This window comes from Bombina bombina, chromosome 3 (assembly GCF_027579735.1).
Source record: "Bombina bombina isolate aBomBom1 chromosome 3, aBomBom1.pri, whole genome shotgun sequence".
Taxonomy (NCBI): domain Eukaryota; kingdom Metazoa; phylum Chordata; class Amphibia; order Anura; family Bombinatoridae; genus Bombina; species Bombina bombina.
This window is the reverse complement of record NC_069501.1, coordinates 1,187,335,777-1,187,350,326: the sequence shown is the minus strand read 5'-3', so window position 1 is coordinate 1,187,350,326 and position 14,550 is coordinate 1,187,335,777.

Here is a 14,550-nt window from a genome sequence, read left to right as displayed (position 1 = left end):
CTCTGACAACGCGATACTAGAGCATCTTAAAATAAAAAGAGAAAAAATTAACTCTGTCCTGCAGATCAAATCACAAAGAACACTGCTTGTTCTGCAACAAAATTTTTACAGAGAGGGAAATAAACCCGGGAAACTATTAGCCAGAGCCCTTAAGAAACAGCAGCAGAAAACATATATCCACTCCATTAAGACCTCGCAGGGTAAACACCTAGAAGACTCTAAATCCATAGCGAATGAGTTCAAGGTTTTCTATCACAACCTGTACAATCTCTTCCCGGATAGGAGCACCCAAACTCACCTTCAATCTTGTAGCCATTATTTAGACAAAATACCCATCCCGCATTTAACCTCAGAACAATGTAAATCTCTGGACAAACCTATCCAATCCTCTGAAATTAAAGACGCAATAAAATCCCTCAAAAATAACAAAGCCCCAGGCCCGGACGGCTTTTCAGGTCTCTACTATAAAACCTTTGCCAAACTTCTAGTACCCCATTTAACAACTCTCTTCAATTCTATCCAAGAATCCCTTCCATTCCCTGTCAATATGTTGCAAGCCTATATCTCTGTCATAGCTAAACCAGGCAAGCCACCAGATTCCCCGGCCAACTTCAGACCAATTTCATTGCTCAATGTTGATCTAAAACTTTATGCCAAAATCCTAGCTACCCGTCTTAACCAGATACTACCGATGATAATACACGAAGACCAGGTTGGCTTTGTACGCCATAGGGAGGCCAAGGACAACGCGGTAAAAGTCCTCAATCTTTTAGAATACATCACACCAAACAAAACTCCAACTATCTTTTTATCCACTGACGCCGAAAAGGCATTTCACAGACTGGACTGGACGTATCTGCATGAGACCCTATGACGCTTTCACTTCCCAGACTTCTTTATCCAAAAAATCCTAGCTTTATGCACTACCCCCTCAGCACAGATTAAAATCAACGGCACTCTTTCAGACCCCTTCGAAATCAGGAATGGATCTAGGCAGGGGTGCCCCCTGTCCCCACTCCTCTTCATTCTATCCCTAAAACCATTAGCTATCAAAAAAAGAATGAATAATCAAATCCAAGGAATCAACATTGATAACCAGACACATAAATTAGCCATATTTGCAGACGACATACTCCTGACACTCACGGACCCATTAACTTCACTTAACTTGGCCATCTCTCAACTAACTCACTTTGGGACTGTATTGAACTTTTCAGTAAATATGTCAAAATCAGAATACTTACCTATAAATCTTCCTGAATGCTTTCTGGAAAATCTAAAACTAACCTGCCCCCTCAAACAGCAAACAAAATATCTAAAAATATCTAGGCATCCACATCACCCAAAATATGGCAGATTTACGCAAACACAACTATGGCAACTTAATCTCAGAATTTCAGACCCTCACTTCCACCTGGCTTCCCAAAAATATTTCTTGGTTGGGCAGAATTCATGCAATGAAAATGATTCTGTTACCAAAAGCCCTTTATATTGTCCATACAGTTCCGGTCCCAGGTACCCAAAAGGACCTTATCACCCTGCAAAAAATAATAAATGACTATATTTGGAGGCGTAGACCTCCACGAATTAATAAAAACACACTTTTTAAACATCCAACGGAGGGAGGATTGGGGTTACCCCATCTCCACTCCTATAAACTTGCTATTTCCCTGCAAAGAATTTCTGATTGGTGCAAATTCAAGGGACCAGATACCAAGAGGTGGATACAAATTGAAAATGCAATGACTCCCAGACATAATCTAAACAACATTTGATGGAACCCCGCATTCATTAATAAATATATTATATCCACTTCATCCATCACCAATGAAACCTGGTCAGATTGAAGACTGATTTGTCGGTTGGGAAAGTGAGGGTGTAATGCACACCAGTGTGTATTACTACCCATAGGGGGCGCCTCCTAAGGCGTATCAAACAAACAAATGCTAAAGCAATATCGAAAACCTAAATAGTTACTAGTAGAATATACAAATATGCTTATACATAAATAATAAGATGTACCAACATAAAGTCCAAGTGGGTAATATTGATACAGTCCCAATAGAAAAATGGATCCAAGACAAGGTAGGCAGCTCTCAGTCTTAGGATGGTCTTCCTGGTAGATGGGTAACTGAAACAAGATAAAACACAGAGGCGCCAAACATGGCCTAGTACAGCCAGATAACAGATACTAAAATCCACAAGATAGCGATTGAATACTCACAAAGGAGGTGCACCCATTGGTGCTTATGAAGCAGACTGGAGCCTCTCAGTGGTCCAGCTCACTGGTATACTTCATGAGTCAGATTGTGGTCCTTGATGGTAGTGATTAACAGGTTCCTGAATGAACACAAAAAATGCAAACCATAGCCCAGTAACGTTTAGACAAGCGAGTGGTAGATTGAGCAATCTTACTTACAAGATTCAAAGCACCAGCAGGTGCATAAACTGCAGACTGGAACCAAACAGTCGCCCAGTAGACTGATCCCTCCAGATGAAAACAAGATACCTCTCAGGTGCCAGAGAGTTAGCAGCATACAAATGATAAAAAAGGGTGTCCAAAAAGCAAGTGTATTTCTGTAAAAATCTTTATTAAAAAGCGACGCGTTTCTCAGCTAAAACAAGCTGTTTCCTCAGGCTAAAACATTATTAAAACACATTCAGATAACACTTGCTTTATACAAACCTAAACCTATTGATTAACCAATCGGATTGTTCAAACCTTAATGGTCATTAAGTGTTAGCACCTGTCTGCTGCAGGGTTGGTATGGCAACCTGGAGCTCTGACATAATTCAGTGCAAATACCAAAACCTCAGCAGACCATACTAAAAACTAAAGACATCATCTGAGTACATATAATTGTGATAAGATCATCATTGTGGATTGGTGATGATAAACATAAATATAACATTGTTAAAAACAAGGCTCTCATTTCCTATGGCATTCTATATTTTTTAAAAAGTATGCTTGAACCAACTGATGATATAATGATATGTTTCCCAAACATCGTGCTTTATACATTTATATACAGCCTACAATGTCAGCCTTACCATATTCTGATAAAATGTAAACACAATGAACAACTTAGTCATACGGTCAGAGCAGGAGATAACAATAGATATCAAATTATTTATACAGACCCAAATCTTCCTGATGTCGACTGCACAATAGCTAAGTTTGTTTGCTGAGACCTATATATATTACCCCCACTAAGTATGAGGCTATTTTATGTGCGATCCTCATAGATCAGTCTGTTTTGTCACTGTTTCAGTGAATGTTCGTTATTTTTCCTGGTTTTACTGCTGTGAACAGTATTGACTCGACATATGAGTGTCAACTAATTGTATAGAATAGAATCTAGCACCAATCACAACATTAGTATGTGCAGATGGGTGTGGACTAAAACCGGAACATGAGAACTTAAACCAATAGTTGTGAAGATGTTTGTGGATGGGGTGGGCTAGCCTCACAGCGTCAGCACAACATGTGCTGAGCGCACAGCCTCAATCTTGCGTGTGATGAGGTCAGCCCACACTCCCACCGTAACCGTCAGCTCCAATCACCTTAGAATATCCTAACTACTTTACAGGGGCCACTATATCCAATGTGCGCCTGAGACGCCTGTACTCTCAAACAGAGCGCTAGCTGCAGCTCTATAACACAAACTAATAACTGTGATAAGCATCTTGTAAGTGCTCAATTCAGAGCGATATATAAAATGTGATTGTGTGAAAAAATTGATACTTGGTGATCATATATTGATGATTCAATATCATATTGTGTGAATCATGATGCAATAAAAGTTTAGAGTGAATAATGTGAGATAATGTGAAATACGGTGTGATAATGTGGTGATGGAAATAAAGTGATGTGCAGTTGTGCTGTGGCGATCTACCAACGTGGTGGTAGAGGGTGATATGTGAGGTGAGTATAGGTGTTAAACTAAATGACATGTGTAGTTAGACCTGATGCATGTTGTAAATACATGTGTTAGTGATGACATATGATGTGCTGTAAGTGGTGTGTGAATGGTAATGATTGCTACTTAGGAAGAATATTAAGTGCTGTGCTCAAGTATAAAAAAATGGCCCAATATGACACGGCGATTTTGGTAGTGATAATCTTTATGTGATATGCAATTGACTTGATATATATAATATAATATGGTATAGGAGATGTAGTTAGAAATGGAAGAACTCTCTCTAACCAAAAAAGTGAAAGTAAAAATATATAAGTAGAAAGACTCTCTCTCACCAGAGCAGAGCCCTGCTGACGCATGGTTTGGGAAAGCAGACTTACCGTGCCAATCTCCCGCAACTAGAAGACTGTATCCTCACACTAGTGAGATGACTAGTGTTCCAATCTATCACTAGTTAGCTTAAATAACACTACCTATTATCACAAATATTGTTTGAATATACATTTGGACCAATAAGGCCATGGGTTAAGTAATACAATTTTTGTATCTGAACCCCATAACCCTAGTCCGGTAGGCAGGGCTCTGCTCTGGTGAGAGAGAGTCTTTCTACTTATATATTTTTACTTTCACTTTTTTGGTTAGAGAGAGTTCTTCCATTTCTAACTACATCTCCTATACCATATTATATTATATATATCAAGTCAATTGCATATCACATAAAGATTATCACTACCAAAATCGCCGTGTCATATTGGGCCATTTTTTTATACTTGAGCACAGCACTTAATATTCTTCCTAAGTAGCAATCATTACCATTCACACACCACTTACAGCACATCATATGTCATCACTAACACATGTATTTACAACATGCATCAGGTCTAACTACACATGTCATTTAGTTTAACACCTATACTCACCTCACATATCACCCTCTACCACCACGTTGGTAGATCGCCACAGCACAACTGCACATCACTTTATTTCCATCACCACATTATCACACCGTATTTCACATTATCTCACATTATTCACTCTAAACTTTTATTGCATCATGATTCACACAATATGATATTGAATCATCAATATATGATCACCAAGTATCAATTTTTTCACACAATCACATTTTATATATCGCTCTGAATTGAGCACTTACAAGATGCTTATCACAGTTATTAGTTTGTGTTATAGAGCTGCAGCTAGCGCTCTGTTTGAGAGTACAGGCGTCTCAGGCGCACATTGGATATAGTGGCCCCTGTAAAGTAGTTAGGATATTCTAAGGTGATTGGAGCTGACGGTTACGGTGGGAGTGTGGGCTGACCTCATCACACGCAAGATTGAGGCTGTGCGCTCAGCACATGTTGTGCTGACGCTGTGAGGCTAGCCCACCCCATCCACAAACATCTTCACAACTATTGGTTTAAGTTCTCATGTTCCGGTTTTAGTCCACACCCATCTGCACATACTAATGTTGTGATTGGTGCTAGATTCTATTCTATACAATTAGTTGGCACTCATATGTCGAGTCAATACTGTTCACAGCAGTAAAACGAGGAAAAATAACGAACATTCACTGAAACAGTGACAAAACAGACTGATCTATGAGGATCGCACATAAAATAGCCTCATACTTAGTGGGGGTAATATATATAGGTCTCAGCAAACAAACTTAGCTATTGTGCAGTCGACATCAGGAAGATTTGGGTCTGTATAAATAATTTGATATCTATTGTTATCTCCTGCTCTGACCGTATGACTAAGTTGTTCATTGTGTTTACATTTTATCAGAATATGGTAAGGCTGACATTGTAGGCTGTATATAAATGTATAAAGCACGATGTTTGGGAAACATATCATTATATCATCAGTTGGTTCAAGCATACTTTTTAAAAAATATAGAATGCCATAGGAAATGAGAGCCTTGTTTTTAACAATGTTATATTTATGTTTATCATCACCAATCCACAATGATGATCTTATCACAATTATATGTACTCAGATGATGTCTTTAGTTTTTAGTATGGTCTGCTGAGGTTTTGGTATTTGCACTGAATTATGTCAGAGCTCCAGGTTGCCATACCAACCCTGCAGCAGACAGGTGCTAACACTTAATGACCATTAAGGTTTGAACAATCCGATTGGTTAATCAATAGGTTTAGGTTTGTATAAAGCAAGTGTTATCTGAATGTGTTTTAATAATGTTTTAGCCTGAGGAAACAGCTTGTTTTAGCTGAGAAACGCGTCGCTTTTTAATAAAGATTTTTACAGAAATACACTTGCTTTTTGGACACCCTTTTTTATCATTTGTATGCTGCTAACTCTCTGGCACCTGAGAGGTATCTTGTTTTCATCTGGAGGGATCAGTCTACTGGGCGACTGTTTGGTTCCAGTCTGCAGTTTATGCACCTGCTGGTGCTTTGAATCTTGTAAGTAAGATTGCTCAATCTACCACTCGCTTGTCTAAACGTTACTGGGCTATGGTTTGCATTTTTTGTGTTCATTCAGGAACCTGTTAATCACTACCATCAAGGACCACAATCTGACTCATGAAGTATACCAGTGAGCTGGACCACTGAGATGCTCCAGTCTGCTTCATAAGCACCAATGGGTGCACCTCCTTTGTGAGTATTCAATCGCTATCTTGTGGATTTTAGTATCTGTTATCTGGCTGTACTAGGCCATGTTTGGCGCCTCTGTGTTTTATCTTGTTTCAGTTACCCATCTACCAGGAAGACCATCCTAAGACTGAGAGCTGCCTACCTTGTCTTGGATCCATTTTTCTATTGGGACTGTATCAATATTACCCACTTGGACTTTATGTTGGTACATCTTATTATTTATGTATAAGCATATTTGTATATTCTACTAGTAACTATTTAGGTTTTCGATATTGCTTTAGCATTTGTTTGTTTGATACGCCTTAGGAGGCGCCCCCTATGGGTAGTAATACACACTGGTGTGCATTACACCCTCACTTTCCCATTTTCTATTATCTAGGTCATCAATAGGGGTGCTGTACTCCATTCCAGTGAATAGCTGTTCAGCTATAGGTCCAGTGTTAGTTCATTATTCTTCTGTTTACCAGCTTAATATAAGAACAGGTCAATTTTTTATCTATTGTACATCAACCTATATTATATTTCACTATAGGTTGTATATTGACATTATTATTAACCCATACACCCTTTATACATTGACTTAATTAGCCAGTTGCAATAAGCACTACTGTTGGTTAACCCAATTTAAAATGCTGTCAACTTCTGAAAGAGCTAACAAGAGGGCATGCATTGAACAGGCAGGCCCTATAGGGTCCAACCCACCACTGTCCTTACAGGCCTCTTTTAACAAACTAGAGGCACTGCTCAAAACAGAACACAGACACTGGTGGGACCTTGATACACTTAAAAAATATAAGAACAAAAATCAGATCCCTAGGGGACTTAGGATGTTCAAGAATTGCTCCTTCAAAAACAATGAAGGTGTCCTGAAAGAGTGGGAGAGTGCCCTTAACACCTGCTCTATGACCCTTATGGAGATTCTGATCAAACACAGACAGGTGTTGGTAGACGAAGTAGGCCTAGAAATTTATAATCTTCAAAAAGAAATAGATACACACAAATCATCACCTCAATTCGAAAATCTTAGAAAGAACACATATGATAAAGCTGATGAATACCAACAGCAAATCATCAACAATAAAAATAAGAAAATGGAGAGAGATGATGATGATTACTCCAAGGGCTTAGTCTACACATATAACCGTGTCAATAGGACCTTAAGACACAACGGCCAGAACAGACACTCCCATAATCAAGAGTATTATAATGAAGAAAAAAACAATAGGAGTGAAAAACAGATTGGAGTTAGGAGACCCCCTGGCCCTCCCTACAGGGATACTAATTCCCCATGGACCAACACTAATTTCACCCCGAATACATATAACCCTAATATGTCATATCATAAAACTTCTACACCGAGTTACCAATCACACAACAATTATGTGAACCCAAGGGGACACAATCAAAACCAACACTATCATAAGAATAGGGAACACCCTTCCACCTCTAATATGTATCCACCCACTTTTAACACTTACCAACAACATAATGAGGGAGCTTCTAATAGCCCAGGACCTAACCACCACAATACTTACAAGCAACAATCACATCGTAATACGATGGGATGTAATGATACTGACCAAAGATCACAGGAACACAGTATTGCACATCCCAACAGATATCAAGTCTTACACACCTTGGAGAATACAAATGGTGCAAATGGGAGTACTAACACCCCACAAATATCTTCTCCTTTTTTAGGGCCAGGTCACCCACATCAGGACCCTCCAGTATGGCAAGGCCATGGGGGCCCGTCCTTGCCCCAAAGACAAAAAAGACCATTCGGAAACGAGGATCTAGAGGTAAATCCATCACCCGCAAAAAGGAAAAACTAGACAAATACAAGAAGGGTATCTTTAACCTCTCATCCTATTCACTGTCGGATGATGAGATTAGAGTTTTGGGGAGGGGCTTATCTTTTAGCCCATCTAACCAATTCAGCATGTATGAAATGTTTGTAGACATCAACAGTTATGTAAGAAAACTTTCATTACAGAAATACTTTGCTGAAAAAAAGCTCAAAGATGATTCTATGAGACCTATCACCACAGATCTAATGGATGCTCATCTTAGTGATGGTTGCCTGGTATACGAACCCAGCATGCTCATAGAAGATCTATATGATGGATACATTCATACCAATTTGAGGCCCAAATCCTCCTTTGTTCCTCCCAAGAGCAGTGGAAACCACATAGAGATATTTACCAACTTAGTGTTGGAAGATCTAGAAAAACTGGCCAAAAAGCAGAAAAAATTAAGATATAAAAACAATCTTAATTATAAAGAACAGAAAGCTTTGAACAGACTCATTAAAAGATCTGACCTTGTCATTAGACAGGCGGATAAGGGCGGGGCAATAGTCCTGCAGGACATGCAGGACTATCTGACTGAAGCTGACCGTATCCTTAATGACAAGGAGTATTATGAGGTGCTATGTGGGGATCCGACATCCAAGTATTATGACCTACTTCAGGGAATTTTACAAAAAGGCTTAGACATGGGTATTATTACCAAACTGGAAAGAGACTTTTGTCTCCCCAAATACCCTTGCACGGCCTTTTACTACCATCTGCCCAAGGTACATAAGGACCCCCTGAAACCACAAGGGAGACCTATCATTGCTGGGATAGGAAGTCTTACAGATTCCCTATCAGCATATATTGACCAGTTTTTACAAAAATTTGTTGTAACCCTACCCTCCCATATAAGGGACTCGTCTGACTTACTGATGAAGTTAAAAAACTTTACCTTTGATGATCAATGCTGGTGGATTACATGTGATGTTGGAGCTTTATACTCCAACATTCAACATGAATTAGGCATTAGAGCTGTGCGATCCTATCTGGAAGAGGATCAATACATGCCTGGTGAACAAGTAGATTTTTTGATCACACTGATTAGTTTCATATTGAAACATAATTATTTTCTTTACCAGAGCAAATATTACCTTCAAGTGAAGGGGACGGCCATGGGCACCCGGTTCGCTCCAAGTTTTGCTAACCTTTTTATGGGTAGTTTTGAACATCTGTATATCTACAATTCACAGTTTGGAGCGAACCTGGTGTTCTATGGCCGATATATTGATGATCTCCTGTTCATCTTTAAAGGCACTGAGGATAATATCCGCAATTTTGTCACACATCTGAACAATAATAACTTTGGGATCTCTTTTACATATAACATCCAAAAGGAACAAATTGAATTTCTCGATTTAGTACTTGGTAGATCTCCAAATGGACAAATATCATCAAAAACCTTTTTCAAGAAAGTGGACTGTAACAGTTTTCTCCACTTTGAGAGCAACCATTATCATCAATGGAAAATGAATGTGCCTTACGGGCAATTTAAACGTATCAGGAGGAATTGTTCATCTATTGATGATTATGATACACAAGCCAGAATCATTGGCGAGAGATTTCTTGAAAAAGGCTATCCTCCAGACCTGATATCCAGGGAGATGGATAGGGTTAGGAAAGAAGATAGGTCGAGTTATTTCACTAATAAAGTTAAAAACCAAACTGCCTTTAAGGATACTAACCCCCCTCTCTTCATTACCAGATATAACTCTCACCATCTTGAAGTTAACAAAATACTCAAGAAACACTGGTCTATCCTTACCAATGATCCTTCCCTCAAGCTCATTTTGGGTGATAAACCCAAGGTAGTGTATAGGAGAGCCCCGACTTTAAAAACAGCTCTAGCCCCGAGTAAAATTGTCAGGGACAAATCCACCAACAATAAGTTATTCCCAGGTATTCCATGGGACACTAATAAACAGAAGCATATGGTCTCCAAATGTTTTAGAAAACGTTGTGGAATGTGCTCTTTCATATCACACAGAGTCTCATCGTTTACATCTTTTGTTACAGGAGAATCATTTGTGATCCAGAATCGTATGACATGTGAAACATCTTTTGTAATATATTTGCTTAGCTGCAAATGTGGGGTACAATACGTAGGTCGCACCTGCCGTAGGGTCAAAAAAAGATGGGGTGAACACTCCTACAATATAAAAAAATTATCTAAATCGCACAGTGTCTCAAGACACTGTCTGAATCTCCACAAGACACACAAAGACCCTATGAGGATCACACCCATAGAGATGATATCTAGATCTAATAAGGATGCCTTAATAACTCTTAGGAGAAGAGAATCCTTTTGGATCAAAAAATTAGTCACACTACAGCCGTATGGCTTAAACGAAAATTTAGACATGGCTTCTTTTTGATCCGACTTACATCAGAACACTCACCTCAAGAACATAACTAACAAGATTTTGCGACTGAGAATGAATAGGGAATATTCCTTTTTCCGTTTTATCACTAGGGAATAGATTTGCCTCTGCCTAACTCCAATTGGCACAAGAAGAGCACCCCTCTTTTGTATTCCTATCAGTTTTTTATTCCTTCCAGCTTTTTCTTTAGGGTGATTGACACTACTATGGACCATATAAGGTCCCATATTAACTATGCTCCAATAATGGATAGTTAATCCAGGCACTATTTTCCTGGGTTGTGTAATTCTTTATATTTAACTTTCAAGACAGTGCTGACGCATGGTTTGGGAAAGCAGACTTACTGTGCCAATCTCCCGCAACTAGAAGACTGTATCCTCACACTAGTGAGATGACTAGTGTTCCAATCTATCACTAGTTAGCTTAAATAACACTACCTATTATCACAAATATTGTTTGAATATACATTTGGACCAATAAGGCCATGGGTTAAGTAATACAATTTTTGTATCTGAACCCCATAACCCTAGTCCGGTAGGCAGGGCTCTGCTCTGGTGAGAGAGAGTCTTTCTACTTATATATTTTTACTTTCACTTTTTTGGTTAGAGAGAGTTCTTCCATTTCTAACTACATCTCCTATACCATATTATATTATATATATCAAGTCAATTGCATATCACATAAAGATTATCACTACCAAAATCGCCGTGTCATATTGGGCCATTTTTTTATACTTGAGCACAGCACTTAATATTCTTCCTAAGTAGCAATCATTACCATTCACACACCACTTACAGCACATCATATGTCATCACTAACACATGTATTTACAACATGCATCAGGTCTAACTACACATGTCATTTAGTTTAACACCTATACTCACCTCACATATCACCCTCTACCACCACGTTGGTAGATCGCCACAGCACAACTGCACATCACTTTATTTCCATCACCACATTATCACACCGTATTTCACATTATCTCACATTATTCACTCTAAACTTTTATTGCATCATGATTCACACAATATGATATTGAATCATCAATATATGATCACCAAGTATCAATTTTTTCACACAATCACATTTTATATATCGCTCTGAATTGAGCACTTACAAGATGCTTATCACAGTTATTAGTTTGTGTTATAGAGCTGCAGCTAGCGCTCTGTTTGAGAGTACAGGCGTCTCAGGCGCACATTGGATATAGTGGCCCCTGTAAAGTAGTTAGGATATTCTAAGGTGATTGGAGCTGACGGTTACGGTGGGAGTGTGGGCTGACCTCATCACACGCAAGATTGAGGCTGTGCGCTCAGCACATGTTGTGCTGACGCTGTGAGGCTAGCCCACCCCATCCACAAACATCTTCACAACTATTGGTTTAAGTTCTCATGTTCCGGTTTTAGTCCACACCCATCTGCACATACTAATGTTGTGATTGGTGCTAGATTCTATTCTATACAATTAGTTGACACTCATATGTCGAGTCAATACTGTTCACAGCAGTAAAACCAGGAAAAATAACGAACATTCACTGAAACAGTGACAAAACAGACTGATCTATGAGGATCGCACATAAAATAGCCTCATACTTAGTGGGGGTAATATATATAGGTCTCAGCAAACAAACTTAGCTATTGTGCAGTCGACATCAGGAAGATTTGGGTCTGTATAAATAATTTGATATCTATTGTTATCTCCTGCTCTGACCGTATGACTAAGTTGTTCATTGTGTTTACATTTTATCAGAATATGGTAAGGCTGACATTGTAGGCTGTATATAAATGTATAAAGCACGATGTTTGGGAAACATATCATTATATCATCAGTTGGTTCAAGCATACTTTTTAAAAAATATAGAATGCCATAGGAAATGAGAGCCTTGTTTTTAACAATGTTATATTTATGTTTATCATCACCAATCCACAATGATGATCTTATCACAATTATATGTACTCAGATGATGTCTTTAGTTTTTAGTATGGTCTGCTGAGGTTTTGGTATTTGCACTGAATTATGTCAGAGCTCCAGGTTGCCATACCAACCCTGCAGCAGACAGGTGCTAACACTTAATGACCATTAAGGTTTGAACAATCCGATTGGTTAATCAATAGGTTTAGGTTTGTATAAAGCAAGTGTTATCTGAATGTGTTTTAATAATGTTTTAGCCTGAGGAAACAGCTTGTTTTAGCTGAGAAACGCGTCGCTTTTTAATAAAGATTTTTACAGAAATACACTTGCTTTTTGGACACCCTTTTTTATCATTTGTATGCTGCTAACTCTCTGGCACCTGAGAGGTATCTTGTTTTCATCTGGAGGGATCAGTCTACTGGGCGACTGTTTGGTTCCAGTCTGCAGTTTATGCACCTGCTGGTGCTTTGAATCTTGTAAGTAAGATTGCTCAATCTACCACTCGCTTGTCTAAACGTTACTGGGCTATGGTTTGCATTTTTTGTGTTCATTCAGGAACCTGTTAATCACTACCATCAAGGACCACAATCTGACTCATGAAGTATACCAGTGAGCTGGACCACTGAGAGGCTCCAGTCTGCTTCATAAGCACCAATGGGTGCACCTCCTTTGTGAGTATTCAATCGCTATCTTGTGGATTTTAGTATCTGTTATCTGGCTGTACTAGGCCATGTTTGGCGCCTCTGTGTTTTATCTTGATTTGTCGGTTGCCCAACAAGATATCTTCTAGGTACTCTTCGCTCACAACCCTTATAAATAACCCAGAATTCCAACCAGGATTGTGTCAAGATTATGCTTACATTCTAGATTCCTTACTGTCCCTCCCTATATTCTCACTGATAAATAATACGAATAATATTAAAAACAAAAGCCAACTTGATTCCTTAAACCACCCATTCTTGTCGTCTTGGTTTCGTATCCACCAAATGAGGCATTACATACTCACACATAAGTTTAAAAAAGATCTCACACGCTCCCTTACGACCTTTGAACAACTATGCTTAGTTAAAGAACCCACAAGGGGAGTAATCTCCAAGCTTTATAAACTCACGTTATCAAACACTTTCCCTTCCTACAGCCACAAGCATACAGGAACAGCCTCTAGCCAGTGATCTTTCCCCGCACTTAGACTTCGATCTGAGTGATTTGGAACCTTATCAGGCTAATCTGCAATGGTCTTGCATTCTCTGTTTGTCTCGACTTGAGCGGCAACAAAGGAGAGGTGTGGGTTAATTACAAGGACCCGGTCATTTCCCCATTACTGGAGACCCTCTAACTGAGCTCTCACTAAGGGGAAAAATTGGACACATTTCTTTTATATTAGACTATTTTTATTGTTTGCTCTGCAATTAGAATATTTTAGGCATTGAGTAAGTTGCCCCGTCACTCCAACTGGCAAAGAGAACCTGCTGTTATTACCTCATGACTCCCTCTTTCTTTACTTACTTCAGTGACGGGAGTTTGTAGCTCATGTAAAATACATTAAGGAATATGATAGAATGTTTATGCATAATACTATTTTAAAACTCCTCATTATTTAGTCTGTTGAGTATTTATCATTCCCCAATCCACTTTCTCAGCTCAGGGGTCTAGAGCTAAGAGCAAGTTATACCTGACTTTTAGACTGTATGTCCAATATTGTTTGCTTTATACAAAATATGACCTCTTAGTTTAGTTTTCAAGTGACACTCCCTTTTTTCATGATCCAACTCTACATGGGCTTCTCAATTTGAAGCTTATTTATGCTGCGTGCAACCTATTTCATATGATATGGGTGCAGCTTGTACATAGAAATAAGCATAAC